The sequence below is a fragment of the Camellia sinensis genome, unplaced genomic scaffold (genome assembly GCF_055761805.1).
Source record: "Camellia sinensis isolate YWXY unplaced genomic scaffold, ASM5576180v1 Unanchor4, whole genome shotgun sequence".
NCBI classification, from domain to species: Eukaryota; Viridiplantae; Streptophyta; class Magnoliopsida; order Ericales; family Theaceae; genus Camellia; species Camellia sinensis.
In genome coordinates, this window is record NW_028129277.1 from 7,166,190 (window position 1) to 7,184,465 (window position 18,276).

The window sequence follows — 18,276 nt, forward strand, 5'->3', positions numbered from 1 at the left end:
TATCTGCCACTGTGTAGGACAATCCGTATAGGTGTTCGAGTGTTCGAACCGTATTGCGCCAGAAATGGTACGGAAACCCCGTATTTACATATCTGCCACTGTGCAGGAGAATCCGTATAGGTGTTCGAGTGTTCGAACCGTATTGCGCAAGAAATGGTACGGAAACCCTGTATTTACATATCTGCCACTGTGCAGGAGAATCCGTATAGGTGTTCGAGTGTTTGAACCGTAATGCGCAAGAAATGGTATGTAAACCCCGTATTTACATATCTGCCACTGTGTAGGACAATCCGTATAGGTGTTCGAGTGTTCGAACCGTATTGCGCCAGAAATGGTACGGAAACCCCGTATTTACATATCTGCCACTGTGCAGGACAATCCGTATATTTGTTCGAGTGTTCGAACCGTAATGCGCAAGAAATGATACGGAAACCCCGTATTTACATATCTGCCACTGTGCAGGGGCATCCGTATAGGTGTTCGAGTGTTCGAACCGTAATGCGCAAGAAATGGTATGTAAACCCCGTATTTACATATCTGCCATTGTACAAGAGAATCCGTATAGGTGTTCGAGTGTTCGAACAGTAATGCGCAAGAAATGGTACGGAAACCTCGTATTTACATATCTGCCACTCTGCAGGGGAATCCGTATAGGTGTTCGAGTGTTCGAACCGTAATGCGCAAGAAATGGTATGTAAACCCCGTATTTACATATCTGCCACTATACAGGAGAATCCGTATAGGTGTTCAAGTGTTCGAACCGTAACGCGCAAGAAATGGTACGGAAACCCCGTATTTACATATCTGCCACTGTGCAGGAGAATCCGTATAGGTGTTCGAGTGTTCGAACCGTAATGCACAAGAAATGGTACGGAAACCCCGTATTTACATATCTGCCACTGTGCAGGAGAATCCGTATAGGTGTTCGAGTGTTCGAACCGTAATGCGCAAGAAATGGTACGGAAACCCCGTATTTACATATCTGCCACTCTGCAGGAGAATCCGTATAGGTGTTCGAGTGTTAGAACCGTAATGCGCAAGAAATGGTATGTAAACCCCGTATTTACATATCTGCCACTGTGCACGAGAATCCGTATAGGTGTTCGAGTGTTCGAACCGTATTGCGCAAGAAATGGTACGGAAACCCTGTATTTACATATCTGCCACTGTGCAGGAGAATCCGTATAGGTGTTCGAGTGTTAGAACCGTAATGCGCAAGAAATGGTATGTAAACCCCGTATTTACGTATCTGCCACTGTTTAGGGGAATCCGTATAGGTGTTCGAGTGTTCGAACCGTATTGCGCCAGAAATGGTACGGAAACCCCGTATTTACATATCTGCCACTGTGCAGGACAATCCGTATAGGTGTTCGAGTGTTCGAACCGTAATGCGCAAGAAATGGTACGGAAACCCCGTATTTACATATCTGCCACTGTGCAGGGGAATCCGTATAGGTGTTCGAGTGTTCGGACCGTAATGCGCAAGAAATGGTATGTAAACCCCGTATTTACATATCTGCCACTGTACAAGAGAATCCGTATAGGTGTTCGAGTGTTCGAACCGTAATGCGCAAGAAATGGTACGGAAACCCCGTATTTACATATCTGCCACTGTGCAGGAGAATCTGTATAGGTGTTCGAGTGTTCGAACCGTAATGCGCAAGAAATGGTATGGAAACCCCGTATTTACATATCTGCCACTGTGCAGGAGAATCCGTATAGGTTTTCGAGTGTTCGAACCGTAATGCGCAAGAAATGGTATGTAAACCCCGTATTTACATATCTGCCACTGTGCAGGAGAATCCGTATAGGTTTTCGAGTGTTCGAACCGTATTGCGCAAGAAATGGTACGGAAACCCCGTACTTACATATCTGCCACTATGCAGGACAATCCGTATAGGTGTTCGAGTGTTCGAACCGTAATGCGCAAGAAATGGTACGGAAACCCCGTATTTACATATCTGCCACTGTGCAGTAGAATCCGTATAGGTGTTCGAGTGTTCGAACCGTAATGCGCAAGAAATGGTACGGAAACCCCGTATTTACATATCTGCCACTGTGCAGGAGAATCCGTATAGGTGTTCGAGTGTTAGAACCGTAATGCGCAAGAAATGGTATGTAAACCCCGTATTTACATATCTGCCACTGTGCAGGAGAATCCGTATAGGTGTTCGAGTGTTCGAACCGTATTGCGCAAGAAATGGTATGGAAACCCTGTATTTACATATCTGCCGCTGTGCAGGAGAATCCGTATAGGTGTTCGAGTGTTAGAACCGTAATGCGCAAGAAATGGTATGTAAACCCCGTATTTACATATCTGCCACTGTGCAGGAGAATCCGTATAGGTGTTCGAGTGTTCGAACCGTATTGCGCCAGAAATGGTACGGAAACCCCGTATTTACATATCTGCCACTGTGCAGGAGAATCCGTATAGGTGTTCGAGTGTTCGAACCGTATTGCGCCAGAAATGGTACGGAAACCCCGTATTTACATATCTGCCACTGTGCAGGAGAATCCGTATAGGTGTTCGAGTGTTCGAACCGTATTGCGCAAGAAATGGTACGGAAACCCCGTATTTACATATCTGCCACTGTGCAGGACAATCCGTATAGGTGTTCGGGTGTTCGAACCGTAATGCGCAAGAAATGGTACGGAAACCCCGTATTTACATATCTGCCACTTTGCAGGAGAATCCGTATAGGTGTTCGAGTGTTCGAACCGTAATGCGCAAGAAATGGTACGGAAACCCCGTATTTACATATCTGCCACTGTGCAGGAGAATCCGTATAGGTGTTCGAGTGTTAGAACCGTAATGCGCAAGAAATGGTATGTAAACCCCGTATTTTACATATCTGCCACTGTGCACGAGAATCCGTATAGGTGTTCGAGTGTTCGAACCGTATTGCGCAAGAAATGGTACGGAAACCCTGTATTTACATATCTGCCACTGTGCAGGAGAATCCGTATAGGTGTTCGAGTGTTTGAACCGTAATGCGCAAGAAATGGTATGTAAACCCCGTATTTACATATCTGCCACTGTGTAGGACAATCCGTATAGGTGTTCGAGTGTTCGAACCGTATTGCGCCAGAAATGGTACGGAAACCCCGTATTTACATATCTGCCACTGTGCCGGACAATCCGTATAGGTGTTCGAGTGTTCGAACCGTAATGCGCAAGAAATGGTACGGAAACCCCGTATTTACATATCTGCCACTGTGCAGGGGAATCCGTATAGGTGTTCGAGTGTTCGAACCGTAATGTGCAAGAAATGGTATGTAAACCCCGTATTTACATATCTGCCACTGTGCAGGAGAATCCGTATAGGTGTTCGAGTGTTCGAACCGTATTGCGCAAGAAATGGTACGGAAACCCCATATTTACATATCTGCCACTGTGCAGGACAATCCGTATAGGTGTTCGAGTGTTCGAACCGTAATGCGCAAGAAATGGTACGGAAACCCCGTATTTACATATCTGCCACTGTGCAGGAGAATCCGTATAGGTGTTCGAGTGTTCGAACCGTAATGCGCAAGATATGGTACGGAAACCCCGTATTTACATATCTGCCACTGTGCAGGAGAATCCGTATAGGTGTTCGAGTGTTAGAACCGTAATGCGCAAGAAATGGTATGTAAACCCCGTATTTACATATCTGCCACTGTGCAGGAGAATCCGTATAGGTGTTCGAGTGTTCGAACCGTATTGCGCAAGAAATGGTACGGAAACCCCGTATTTACATATCTGCCACTGTGCAGGACAATCCGTATAGGTGTTCGAGTGTTAGAACCGTAATGCGCAAGAAATGGTATGTAAACCCAGTATTTACATATCTGCCACTGTGCAGGAGAATCCGTATAGGTGTTCGAGTGTTAGAACCGTAATGCGCAAGAAATGGTATGTAAACCCCGTATTTACATATCTGCCACTGTGTAGGAGAATCCGTATAGGGGTTCGGGTGTTCGAACCGTATTGCGCCAGAAATGGTACGGAAACCCCGTATTTACATATCTGCCACTGTGCAGGACAATCCGTATAGGTGTTCGAGTGTTCGAACCGTAATGCGCAAGAAATGGTATGTAAACCCCGTATTTACATATCTGCCACTGTACAAGAGAATCCGTATAGGTGTTCGAGTGTTCGAACCGTAATGCGCAAGAAATGGTACGGAAACCCCGTATTTACATATCTGCCACTGTGCAGGAGAATCTGTATAGGTGTTCGAGTGTTCGAACCGTAATGCGCAAGAAATGGTATGGAAACCCCGTATTTACATATCTGCCACTGTGCAGGAGAATCCGTATAGGTTTTCGAGTGTTCGAACCGTAATGCGCAAGAAATGGTATGTAAACCCCGTATTTACATATCTGCCACTGTGCAGGAGAATCCGTATAGGTGTTCGAGTGTTCGAACCGTATTGCGCCAGAAATGGTACGGAAACCCCGTATTTACATATCTGCCACTGTGCAGGAGAATCCGTATAGGTGTTCGAGTGTTCGAACCGAATTGCGCAAGAAATGGTACGGAAACCCCGTATTTACATATCTGCCACTGTGCAGGACAATCCGTATAGGTGTTCGGGTGTTCGAACCGTAATGCGCAAGAAATGGTACGGAAACCCCGTATTTACATATCTGCCACTTTGCAGGAGAATCTGTATAGGTGTTCGAGTGTTCGAACCGTAATGCGCAAGAAATGGTACGGAAACCCCGTATTTACATATCTGCCACTGTGCAGGAGAATCCGTATAGGTGTTCGAGTGTTCGAACCGTAATGCGCAAGAAATGGTATGTAAACCCCGTATTTACATATCTGCCACTGTGCACGAGAATCCGTATAGGTGTTCGAGTGTTCGAACCGTATTGCGCAAGAAATGGTACGGAAACCCTGTATTTACATATCTGCCACTGTGCAGGAGAATCCGTATAGGTGTTCGAGTGTTAGAACCGTAATGCGCAAGAAATGGTATGTAAACCCCGTATTTACATATCTGCCACTGTGTAGGAGAATCCGTATAGGTGTTCGAGTGTTCGAACCGTATTGCGCCAGAAATGGTACGGAAACCCCGTATTTACATATCTGCCACTGTGCAGGACAATCCGTATAGGTGTTCGAGTGTTCGAACCGTAATGCGCAAGAAATGGTACGGAAACCCCGTATTTACATATCTGCCACTGTGCTGGGGAATCCGTATAGGTGTTCGAGTGTTCGAACCGTAATGCGCAAGAAATGGTATGTAAACCCCGTATTTACATATCTGCCACTGTACAAGAGAATCCGTATAGGTGTTCGAGTGTTCGAACCGTAATGCGCAAGAAATGGTACGGAAACCCCGTATTTACATATCTGCCACTGTGCAGGAGAATCTGTATAGGTGTTCGAGTGTTCGAACCGTAATGCGCAAGAAATGGTATGGAAACCCCGTATTTACATATCTGCCACTGTGCAAGAGAATCCGTATAGGTTTTCGAGTGTTCGAACCGTAATGCGCAAGAAATGGTATGTAAACCCCGTATTTACATATCTGCCACTGTGCTGGAGAATCCGTATAGGTGTTCGAGTGTTCGAACCGTATTGCGCAAGAAATGGTACGGAAACCCCGTATTTACATATCTGCCACTGTGCAGGACAATCCGTATAGGTGTTCGAGTGTTCGAACCGTAATGCGCAAGAAATGGTACGGAAACCCCGTATTTACATATCTGCCACTGTGCAAGAGAATCCGTATAGGTGTTCGAGTGTTCGAACCGTAATGCGCAAGAAATGGTACGGAAACCCCGTATTTACATATCTGCCACTGTGCAGGAGAATCCGTATAGGTGTTCGAGTGTTAGAACCGTAATGCGCAAGAAATGGTATGTAAACCCCGTATTTACATATCTGCCACTGTGCAGGAGAATCCGTATAGGTGTTCGAGTGTTCGAACCGTATTGCGCAAGAAATGCTACGGAAACCCCGTATTTACATATCTGCCACTGTGCAGGACAATCCGTATAGGTGTTCAGGTGTTCGAACCGTAATGCGCAAGAAATGGTACGGAAACCCCGTATTTACATATCTGCCACTTTGCAGGAGAATCCGTATAGGTGTTCGAGTGTTCGAACCGTAATGCGCAAGAAATAGTACCGAAACCCCGTATTTACATATCTGCCACTTTGCAGGAGAATCCGTATAGGTGTTCGAGTGTTCGAACCGTAATGCGCAAGAAATAGTACGGAAACCCCGTATTTACATATCTGCCACTGTGCAGGAGAATCCGTATAGGTGTTCGAGTGTTGGAACCGTAATGCGCAAGAAATGGTATGTAAACCCCGTATTTACATATCTGCCACTGTGCACGAGAATCCGTATAGGTGTTCGAGTGTTCGAACCGTATTGCGCAAGAAATGGTACGGAAACCCCGTATTTACATATCTGCCACTGTGCAGGAGAATCCGTATAGGTGTTCGAGTGTTCGAACCGTAATGCGCAAGAAATGGTACGGAAACCCCGTATTTACATATCTGCCACTGTGCAGGAGAATCCGTATAGGTGTTCGAGTGTTAGAACCGTAATGCGCAAGAAATGGTATGTAAACCCCGTATTTACATATCTGCCACTGTGCAGGAGAATCCGTATAGGTGTTCGAGTGTTCGAACCGTATTGCGCAAGAAATGGTACGGAAACCCCGTATTTACATATCTGCCACTGTGCAGGACAATCCGTATAGGTGTTCAGGTGTTCGAACCGTAATGCGCAAGAAATGGTACGGAAACCCCGTATTTACATATCTGCCACTTTGCAGGAGAATCCGTATAGGTGTTCGAGTGTTCGAACCGTAATGCGCAAGAAATAGTACGGAAACCCCGTATTTACATATCTGCCACTTTGCAGGAGAATCCGTATAGGTGTTCGAGTGTTCGAACCGTATTGCGCAAGAAATGGTACGGAAACCCCGTATTTACATATCTGCCACTGTGCAGGACAATCCGTATAGGTGTTCGAGTGTTCGAACCGTAATGCGCAAGAAATGGTACGGAAACCCCGTATTTACATATCTGCCACTGTGCAGGAGAATCCGTATAGCTGTTCGAGTGTTCGAACCGTAATGCGCAAGAAATGGTACGGAAACCCCGTATTTACATATCTGCCACTGTGCAGGAGAATCCGTATAGGTGTTCGAGTGTTAGAACCGTAATGCGCAAGAAATGGTATGTAAACCCCGTATTTACATATCTGCCACTGTGCAGGAGAATCCGTATAGGTGTTCGAGTGTTCGAACCGTATTGCGCAAGAAATGGTACGGAAACCCCGTATTTACATATCTGCCACTGTGCAGGACAATCCGTATAGGTGTTCAGGTGTTCGAACCGTAATGCGCAAGAAATGGAACGGAAACCCCGTATTTACATATCTGCCACTGTGCAGGGGAATCCGTATAGGTGTTCGAGTGTTCGAACCGTAATGCGCAAGAAATGGTATGTAAACCCCGTATTTACATATCTGCCACTGTACAAGAGAATCCGTATAGGTGTTCGAGTGTTCGAACCGTAATGCGCAAGAAATGGTACGGAAACCCCGTATTTACATATCTGCCACTGTGCAGGAGAATCTGTATAGGTGTTCGAGTGTTCGAACCGTAATGCGCAAGAAATGGTATGGAAACCCCGTATTTACATATCTGCCACTGTGCAGGAGAATCCGTATAGGTTTTCGAGTGTTCGAACCGTAATGCGCAAGAAATGGTATGTAAACCCCGTATTTACATATCTGCCACTGTGCAGGAGAATCCGTATAGGTGTTCGAGTGTTCGAACCGTATTGCGCCAGAAATGGTACGGAAACCCCGTATTTACATATCTGCCACTGTGCAGGAGAATCCGTATAGGTGTTCGAGTGTTCGAACCGTATTGCGCAAGAAATGGTACGGAAACCCCGTATTTACATATCTGCATCTGTGCAGGACAATCCGTATAGGTGTTCGGGTGTTCGAACCGTAATGCGCAAGAAATGGTACGGAAACCCCGTATTTACATATCTGCCACTTTGCAGGAGAATCCGTATAGGTGTTCGAGTGTTCGAACCGTAATGCGCAAGAAATGGTACGGAAACCCCGTATTTACATATCTGCCACTGTGCAGGAGAATCCGTATTGGTGTTCGAGTGTTCGAACCGTAATGCGCAAGAAATGGTATGTAAACCCCGTATTTACATATCTGCCACTGTGCACGAGAATCCGTATAGGTGTTCGAGTGTTCGAACCGTATTGCGCAAGAAATGGTACGGAAACCCTGTATTTACATATCTGCCACTGTGCAGGAGAATCCGTATAGGTGTTCGAGTGTTAGAACCGTAATGCGCAAGAAATGGTATGTAAACCCCGTATTTACATATCTGCCACTGTGTAGGAGAATCCGTATAGGTGTTCGAGTGTTCGAACCGTATTGCGCCAGAAATGGTATGGAAACCCCGTATTTACATATCTGCCACTGTGCAGGACAATCCGTATAGGTGTTCGAGTGTTCGAACCGTAATGCGCAAGAAATGGTACGGAAACCCCGTATTTACATATCTGCCACTGTGCTGGGGAATCCGTATAGGTGTTCGAGTGTTCGAAGCGTAATGCGCAAGAAATGGTATGTAAACCCCGTATTTACATATCTGCCACTGTACAAGAGAATCCGTATAGGTGTTCGAGTGTTCGAACCGTAATGCGCAAGAAATGGTACGGAAACCCCGTATTTACATATCTGCCACTGTGCAGGAGAATCTGTATAGGTGTTCGAGTGTTCGAACCGTAATGCGCAAGAAATGGTATGGAAACCCCGTATTTACATATCTGCCACTGTGCAAGAGAATCCGTATAGGTTTTCGAGTGTTCGAACCGTAATGCGCAAGAAATGGTATGTAAACCCCGTATTTACATATCTGCCACTGTGCTGGAGAATCCGTATAGGTGTTCGAGTGTTCGAACCGTATTGCGCAAGAAATGGTACGGAAACCCCGTATTTACATATCTGCCACTGTGCAGGACAATCCGTATAGGTGTTCGAGTGTTCGAACCGTAATGCGCAAGAAATGGTACGGAAACCCCGTATTTACATATCTGCCACTGTGCAAGAGAATCCGTATAGGTGTTCGAGTGTTCGAACCGTAATGCGCAAGAAATGGTACGGAAACCCCGTATTTACATATCTGCCACTGTGCAGGAGAATCCGTATAGGTGTTCGAGTGTTAGAACCGTAATGCGCAAGAAATGGTATGTAAACCCCGTATTTACATATCTGCCACTGTGCAGGAGAATCCGTATAGGTGTTCGAGTGTTCGAACCGTATTGCGCAAGAAATGGTACGGAAACCCCGTATTTACATATCTGCCACTGTGCAGGACAATCCGTATAGGTGTTCAGGTGTTCGAACCGTAATGCGCAAGAAATGGTACGGAAACCCCGTATTTACATATCTGCCACTTTGCAGGAGAATCCGTATAGGTGTTCGAGTGTTCGAACCGTAATGCGCAAGAAATAGTACCGAAACCCCGTATTTACATATCTGCCACTTTGGAGGAGAATCCGTATAGGTGTTCGAGTGTTCGAACCGTAATGCGCAAGAAATAGTACGGAAACCCCGTATTTACATATCTGCCACTGTGCAGGAGAATCCGTATAGGTGTTCGAGTGTTGGAACCGTAATGCGCAAGAAATGGTATGTAAACCCCGTATTTACATATCTGCCACTGTGCACGAGAATCCGTATAGGTGTTCGAGTGTTCGAACCGTATTGCGCAAGAAATGGTACGAAAACCCCGTATTTACATATCTGCCACTGTGCAGGAGAATCCGTATAGGTGTTCGAGTGTTCGAACCGTAATGCGCAAGAAATGGTACGGAAACCCCGTATTTACATATCTGCCACTGTGCAGGAGAATCCGTATAGGTGTTCGAGTGTTAGAACCGTAATGCGCAAGAAATGGTATGTAAACCCCGTATTTACATATCTGCCACTGTGCAGGAGAATCCGTATAGGTGTTCGAGTGTTCGAACCGTATTGCGCAAGAAATGGTACGGAAACCCCGTATTTACATATCTGCCACTGTGCAGGACAATCCGTATAGGTGTTCAGGTGTTCGAACCGTAATGCGCAAGAAATGGTACGGAAACCCCGTATTTACATATCTGCCACTTTGCAGGAGAATCCGTATAGGTGTTCGAGTGTTCGAACAGTAATGCGCAAGAAATAGTACGGAAACCCCGTATTTACATATCTGCCACTTTGCAGGAGAATCCGTATAGGTGTTCGAGTGTTCGAACCGTATTGCGCAAGAAATGGTACGGAAACCCCGTATTTACATATCTGCCACTGTGCAGGACAATCCGTATAGGTGTTCGAGTGTTCGAACCGTAATGCGCAAGAAATGGTACGGAAACCCCGTATTTACATATCTGCCACTGTGCAGGAGAATCCGTATAGCTGTTCGAGTGTTCGAACCGTAATGCGCAAGAAATGGTACGGAAACCCCGTATTTACATATCTGCCACTGTGCAGGAGAATCCGTATAGGTGTTCGAGTGTTAGAACCGTAATGCGCAAGAAATGGTATGTAAACCCCGTATTTACATATCTGCCACTGTGCAGGAGAATCCGTATAGGTGTTCGAGTGTTCGAACCGTATTGCGCAAGAAATGGTACGGAAACCCCGTATTTACATATCTGCCACTGTGCAGGACAATCCGTATAGGTGTTCAGGTGTTCGAACCGTAATGCGCAAGAAATGGTACGGAAACCCCGTATTTACATATCTGCCACTTTGTAGGAGAAACCGTATAGGTGTTCGAGTGTTCGAACCGTAATGCGCAAGAAATAGTACCGAAACCCCGTATTTACATATCTGCCACTTTGCAGGAGAATCCGTATAGGTGTTCGAGTGTTCGAACCGTAATGCGCAAGAAATAGTACGGAAACCCCGTATTTACATATCTGCCACTGTGCAGGAGAATCCGTATAGGTGTTCGAGTGTTGGAACCGTAATGCGCAAGAAATGGTATGTAAACCCCGTATTTACATATCTGCCACTGTGCACGAGAATCCGTATAGGTGTTCGAGTGTTCGAACCGTATTGCGCAAGAAATGGTACGGAAACCCCGTATTTACATATCTGCCACTGTGCAGGAGAATCCGTATAGGTGTTCGAGTGTTCGAACCGTATTGCGCCAGAAATGGTACGGAAACCCCGTATTTACATATCTGCCACTGTGCAGGAGAATCCGTATAGGTGTTCGAGTGTTAGAACCGTAATGCGCAAGAAATGGTATGTAAACCCCGTATTTACATATCTGCCACTGTGCAGGAGAATCCGTATAGGTGTTCGAGTGTTCGAACCGTATTGCGCAAGAAATGGTACGGAAACCCCGTATTTACATATCTGCCACTGTGCAGGACAATCCGTATAGGTGTTCAGGTGTTCGAACCGTAATGCGCAAGAAATGGTACGGAAACCCCGTATTTACATATCTGCCACTTTGCAGGAGAATCCGTATAGGTGTTCGAGTGTTCGAACCGTAATGCGCAAGAAATAGTACGGAAACCCCGTATTTACATATCTGCCACTTTGCAGGAGAATCCGTATAGGTGTTCGAGTGTTCGAACCGTAATGCGCAAGAAATAGTACGGAAACCCCGTATTTACAAATCTGCCACTGTGCAGGAGAATCCGTATAGGTGTTCGAGTGTTAGAACCGTAATGCGCAAGAAATGGTATGTAAACCCCGTATTTACATATCTGCCACTGTGCACGAGAATCCGTATAGGTGTTCGAGTGTTCGAACCGTATTGCGCAAGAAATGGTACGGAAACCCTGTATTTACATATCTGCCACTGTGCAGGAGAATCCGTATAGGTGTTCGAGTGTTAGAACCGTAATGCGCAAGAAATGGTAAGTAAACCCCGTATTTACATATCTGCCACTGTGTAGGAGAATCCGTATAGGGGTTCGAGTGTTCGAACCGTATTGCGCCAGAAATGGTACGGAAACCCCGTATTTACATATCTGCCACTGTGCAGGAGAATCCGTATAGGTGTTCGAGTGTTCGAACCGTAATGCGCAAGAAATGGTACGGAAACCCCGTATTTACATATCTGCCACTGTGCAAGAGAATCCGTATAGGTGTTCGAGTGTTAGAACCGTAATGCGCAAGAAATGGTATGTAAACCCCGTATTTACATATCTGCCACTGTGCACGAGAATCCGTATAGGTGTTCGAGTGTTCGAACCGTATTGCGCAAGAAATGGTACGGAAACCCTGTATTTACATATCTGCCACTGTGCAGGAGAATCCGTATAGGTGTTCGAGTGTTAGAACCGTAATGCGCAAGAAATGGTATGTAAACCCCGTATTCACATATCTGCCACTGTGTAGGAGAATCCGTATAGGTGTTCGAGTGTTCGAACCGTATTGCGCCAGAAATGGTACGGAAACCCCGTATTTACATATCTGCCACTGTGCAGGACAATCCGTATCGGTGTTCGAGTGTTCGAACCGTAATGCGCAAGAAATGGAACGGAAACCCCGTATTTACATATCTGCCACTGTGCAGTGGAATCCGTATAGGTGTTCGAGTGTTCGAACCGTAATGCGCAAGAAATGGTATGTAAACCCCGTATTTACATATCTGCCACTGTACAAGAGAATCCGTATAGGTGTTCGAGTGTTCGAACCGTAATGCGCAAGAAATGGTACGGAAACCCCGTATTTACATATCTGCCACTGTGCAGGAGAATCTGTATAGGTGTTCGAGTGTTCGAACCGTAATGCGCAAGAAATGGTATGGAAACCCCGTATTTACATATCTGCCACTGTGCAGGAGAATCCGTATAGGTTTTCGAGTGTTCGAACCGTAATGCGCAAGAAATGGTATGTAAACCCCGTATTTACATATCTGCCACTGTGCAGGAGAATCCGTATAGGTGTTCGAGTGTTCGAACCGTATTGCGCAAGAAATGGTACGGAAACCCCGTATTTACATATCTGCCACTGTGCAGGACAATCCGTATAGGTGTTCGAGTGTTCGAACCATAATGCGCAAGAAATGGTACGGAAACCCCGTATTTACATATCTGCCACTATGCAGGAGAATCCGTATAGGTGTTCGAGTGTTCGAACCGTAATGCGCAAGAAATGGTACGGAAACCCCGTATTTACATATCTGCCACTGTGCAGGAGAATCCGTATAGGTGTTCGAGTGTTAGAACCGTAATGCGCAAGAAATGGTATGTAAATCCCGTATTTACATATCTGCCACTGTGCAGGAGAATCCGTATATGTGTTCGAGTGTTAGAACCGTAATGCGCAAGAAATGGTATGTAAACCCCGTATTTACATGTCTGCCACTGTGTAGGAGAATCCGTATAGGTGTTCGAGTGTTCGAACCGTATTGCGCCAGAAATGGTACGGAAACCCCGTATTTACATATCTGCCACTGTGCAGGACAATCCGTATATTTGTTCGAGTGTTCGAACCGTAATGCGCAAGAAATGATACGGAAACCTCGTATTTACATATCTGCCACTGTGCAGGGGCATCCGTATAGGTGTTCGAGTGTTCGAACCGTAATGCGCAAGAAATGGTATGTAAACCCCGTATTTACATATCTGCCACTGTACAAGAGAATCCGTATAGGTGTTCGAGTGTTCGAACAGTAATGCGCAAGAAATGGTACGGAAACCTCGTATTTACATATCTGCCACTGTGCAGGGGAATCCGTATAGGTGTTCGAGTGTTCGAACCGTAATGCGCAAGAAATGGTATGTAAACCCCGTATTTACATATCTGCCACTGTACAGGAGAATCCGTATAGGTGTTCGAGTGTTCGAACCGTAACGCGCAAGAAATGGTACGGAAACCCCGTATTTACATATCTGCCACTGTGCAGGAGAATCCGTATAAGTGTTCGAGTGTTCGAACCGTAATGCGCAAGAAATGGTACGGAAACCCCGTATTTACATATCTGCCACTGTGCAGGAGAATCCGTATAGGTGTTCGAGTGTTCGAACCGTAATGCGCAAGAAATGGTAAGGAAACCCCGTATTTACATATCTGCCACTTTGCAGGAGAATCCGTATAGGTGTTCGAGTGTTCGAACCGTAATGCGCAAGAAATAGTACGGAAACCCCGTATTTACAAATCTGCCACTGTGCAGGAGAATCCGTATAGGTGTTCGAGTGTTAGAACCGTAATGCGCAAGAAATGGTATGTAAACCCCGTATTTACATATCTGCCACTGTGCACGAGAATCCGTATAGGTGTTCGAGTGTTCGAACCGTATTGCGCAAGAAATGGTACGGAAACCCTGTATTTACATATCTGCCACTGTGCAGGAGAATCCGTATAGGTGTTCGAGTGTTAGAACCGTAATGCGCAAGAAATGGTATGTAAATCCCGTATTTACATATCTGCCACTGTGCAGGAGAATCCGTATATGTGTTCGAGTGTTAGAACCGTAATGCGCAAGAAATGGTATGTAAACCCCGTATTTACATGTCTGCCACTGTGTAGGAGAATCCGTATAGGTGTTCGAGTGTTCGAACCGTAATGCGCAAGAAATGGTACGGAAACCCCGTATTTACATATCTGCCACTGTGCAGGAGAATCCGTATAGGTGTTCGAGTGTTAGAACCGTAATGCGCAAGAAATGGTATGTAAATCCCGTATTTACATATCTGCCACTGTGCAGGAGAATCCGTATATGTGTTCGAGTGTTAGAACCGTAATGCGCAAGAAATGGTATGTAAACCCCGTATTTACATGTCTGCCACTGTGTAGGAGAATCCGTATAGGTGTTCGAGTGTTCGAACCGTATTGCGCCAGAAATGGTACGGAAACCCCGTATTTACATATCTGCCACTGTGCAGGACAATCCGTATATTTGTTCGAGTGTTCGAACCGTAATGCGCAAGAAATGATACGGAAACCTCGTATTTACATATCTGCCACTGTGCAGGGGCATCCGTATAGGTGTTCGAGTGTTCGAACCGTAATGCGCAAGAAATGGTATGTAAACCCCGTATTTACATATCTGCCACTGTACAAGAGAATCCGTATAGGTGTTCGAGTGTTCGAACAGTAATGCGCAAGAAATGGTACGGAAACCTCGTATTTACATATCTGCCACTGTGCAGGGGAATCCGTATAGGTGTTCGAGTGTTCGAACCGTAATGCGCAAGAAATGGTATGTAAACCCCGTATTTACATATCTGCCACTGTACAGGAGAATCCGTATAGGTGTTCGAGTGTTCGAACCGTAACGCGCAAGAAATGGTACGGAAACCCCGTATTTACATATCTGCCACTGTGCAGGAGAATCCGTATAGGTGTTCGAGTGTTCGAACCGTAATGCGCAAGAAATGGTACGGAAACCCCGTATTTACATATCTGCCACTGTGCAGGAGAATCCGTATAGGTGTTCGAGTGTTCGAACCGTAATGCGCAAGAAATGGTACGGAAACCCCGTATTTACATATCTGCCACTTTGCAGGAGAATCCGTATAGGTGTTCGAGTGTTCGAACCGTAATGCGCAAGAAATAGTACGGAAACCCCGTATTTACAAATCTGCCACTGTGCAGGAGAATACGTATAGGTGTTCGAGTGTTAGAACCGTAATGCGCAAGAAATGGTATGTAAACCCCGTATTTACATATCTGCCACTGTGCACGAGAATCCGTATAGGTGTTCGAGTGTTCGAACCGTATTGCGCAAGAAATGGTACGGAAACCCTGTATTTACATATCTGCCACTGTGCAGGAGAATCCGTATAGGTGTTCGAGTGTTAGAACCGTAATGCGCAAGAAATGGTAAGTAAACCCCGTATTTACATATCTGCCACTGTGTAGGAGAATCCGTATAGGGGTTCGAGTGTTCGAACCGTATTGCGCCAGAAATGGTACGGAAACCCCGTATTTACATATCTGCCACTGTGCAGGAGAATCCGTATAGGTGTTCGAGTGTTCGAACCGTAATGCGCAAGAAATGGTACGGGAACCCCGTATTTACATATCTGCCACTGTGCAGGAGAATCCGTATAGGTGTTCGAGTGTTAGAACCGTAATGCGCAAGAAATGGTATGTAAACCCCGTATTTACATATCTGCCACTGTGCACGAGAATCCGTATAGGTGTTCGAGTGTTCGAACCGTATTGCGCAAGAAATGGTACGGAAACCCCGTATTTACATATCTGCCACTGTGCAGGACAATCCGTATAGGTGTTCGAGTGTTCGAACCGTAATGCGCAAGAAATGGTACGGAAACCCCGTATTTACATATCTGCCACTGTGCAGGAGAATCCGTATAGCTGTTCGAGTGTTCGAACCGTAATGCGCAAGAAATGGTACGGAAACCCCGTATTTACATATCTGCCACTGTGCAGGAGAATCCGTATAGGTGTTCGAGTGTTAGAACCGTAATGCGCAAGAAATGGTATGTAAACCCCGTATTTACATATCTGCCACTGTGCAGGAGAATCCGTATAGGTGTTCGAGTGTTCGAACCGTATTGCGCAAGAAATGGTACGGAAACCCCGTATTTACATATCTGCCACTGTGCAGGACAATCCGTATAGGTGTTCAGGTGTTCGAACCGTAATGCGCAAGAAATGGTACGGAAACCCCGTATTTACATATCTGCCACTTTGCAGGAGAAACCGTATAGGTGTTCGAGTGTTCGAACCGTAATGCGCAAGAAATAGTACCGAAACCCCGTATTTACATATCTGCCACTTTGCAGGAGAATCCGTATAGGTGTTCGAGTGTTCGAACCGTAATGCGCAAGAAATAGTACGGAAACCCCGTATTTACATATCTGCCACTGTGCAGGAGAATCCGTATAGGTGTTCGAGTGTTGGAACCGTAATGCGCAAGAAATGGTATGTAAACCCCGTATTTACATATCTGCCACTGTGCACGAGAATCCGTATAGGTGTTCGAGTGTTCGAACCGTATTGCGCAAGAAATGGTACGGAAACCCCGTATTTACATATCTGCCACTGTGCAGGAGAATCCGTATAGGTGTTCGAGTGTTCGAACCGTAATGCGCAAGAAATGGTACGGAAACCCCGTATTTACATATCTGCCACTGTGCAGGAGAATCCGTATAGGTGTTCGAGTGTTAGAACCGTAATGCGCAAGAAATGGTATGTAAACCCCGTATTTACATATCTGCCACTGTGCAGGAGAATCCGTATAGGTGTTCGAGTGTTCGAACCGTATTGCGCAAGAAATGGTACGGAAACCCCGTATTTACATATCTGCCACTGTGCAGGACAATCCGTATAGGTGTTCAGGTGTTCGAACCGTAATGCGCAAGAAATGGTACGGAAACCCCGTATTTACATATCTGCCACTTTGCAGGAGAATCCGTATAGGTGTTCGAGTGTTCGAACCGTAATGCGCAAGAAATAGTACGGAAACCCCGTATTTACATATCTGCCACTTTGCAGGAGAATCCGTATAGGTGTTCGAGTGTTCGAACCGTAATGCGCAAGAAATAGTACGGAAACCCCGTATTTACAAATCTGCCACTGTGCAGGAGAATCCGTATAGGTGTTCGAGTGTTAGAACCGTAATGCGCAAGAAATGGTATGTAAACCCCGTATTTACATATCTGCCACTGTGCACGAGAATCCGTATAGGTGTTCGAGTGTTCGAACCGTATTGCGCAAGAAATGGTACGGAAACCCTGTATTTACATTTCTGCCACTGTGCAGGAGAATCCGTATAGGTGTTCGTGTGTTAGAACCGTAATGCGCAAGAAATGGTAAGTAAACCCCGTATTTACATATCTGCCACTGTGTAGGAGAATCCGTATAGGGGTTCGAGTGTTCGAACCGTATTGCGCCAGAAATGGTACGGAAACCCCGTATTTACATATCTGCCACTGTGCAGGAGAATCCGTATAGGTGTTCGAGTGTTCGAACCGTAATGCGCAAGAAATGGTACGGAAACCCCGTATTTACATATCTGCCACTGTGCAGGAGAATCCGTATAGGTGTTCGAGTGTTAGAACCGTAATGCGCAAGAAATGGTATGTAAACCCGTATTTACATATCTGCCACTGTGCACGAGAATCCGTATAGGTGTTCGAGTGTTCGAACCGTATTGCGCAAGAAATGGTACGGAAACCCTGTATTTACATATCTGCCACTGTGCAGGAGAATCCGTATAGGTGTTCGAGTGTTAGAACCGTAATGCGCAAGAAATGGTATGTAAACCCCGTATTCACATATCTGCCACTGTGTAGGAGAATCCGTATAG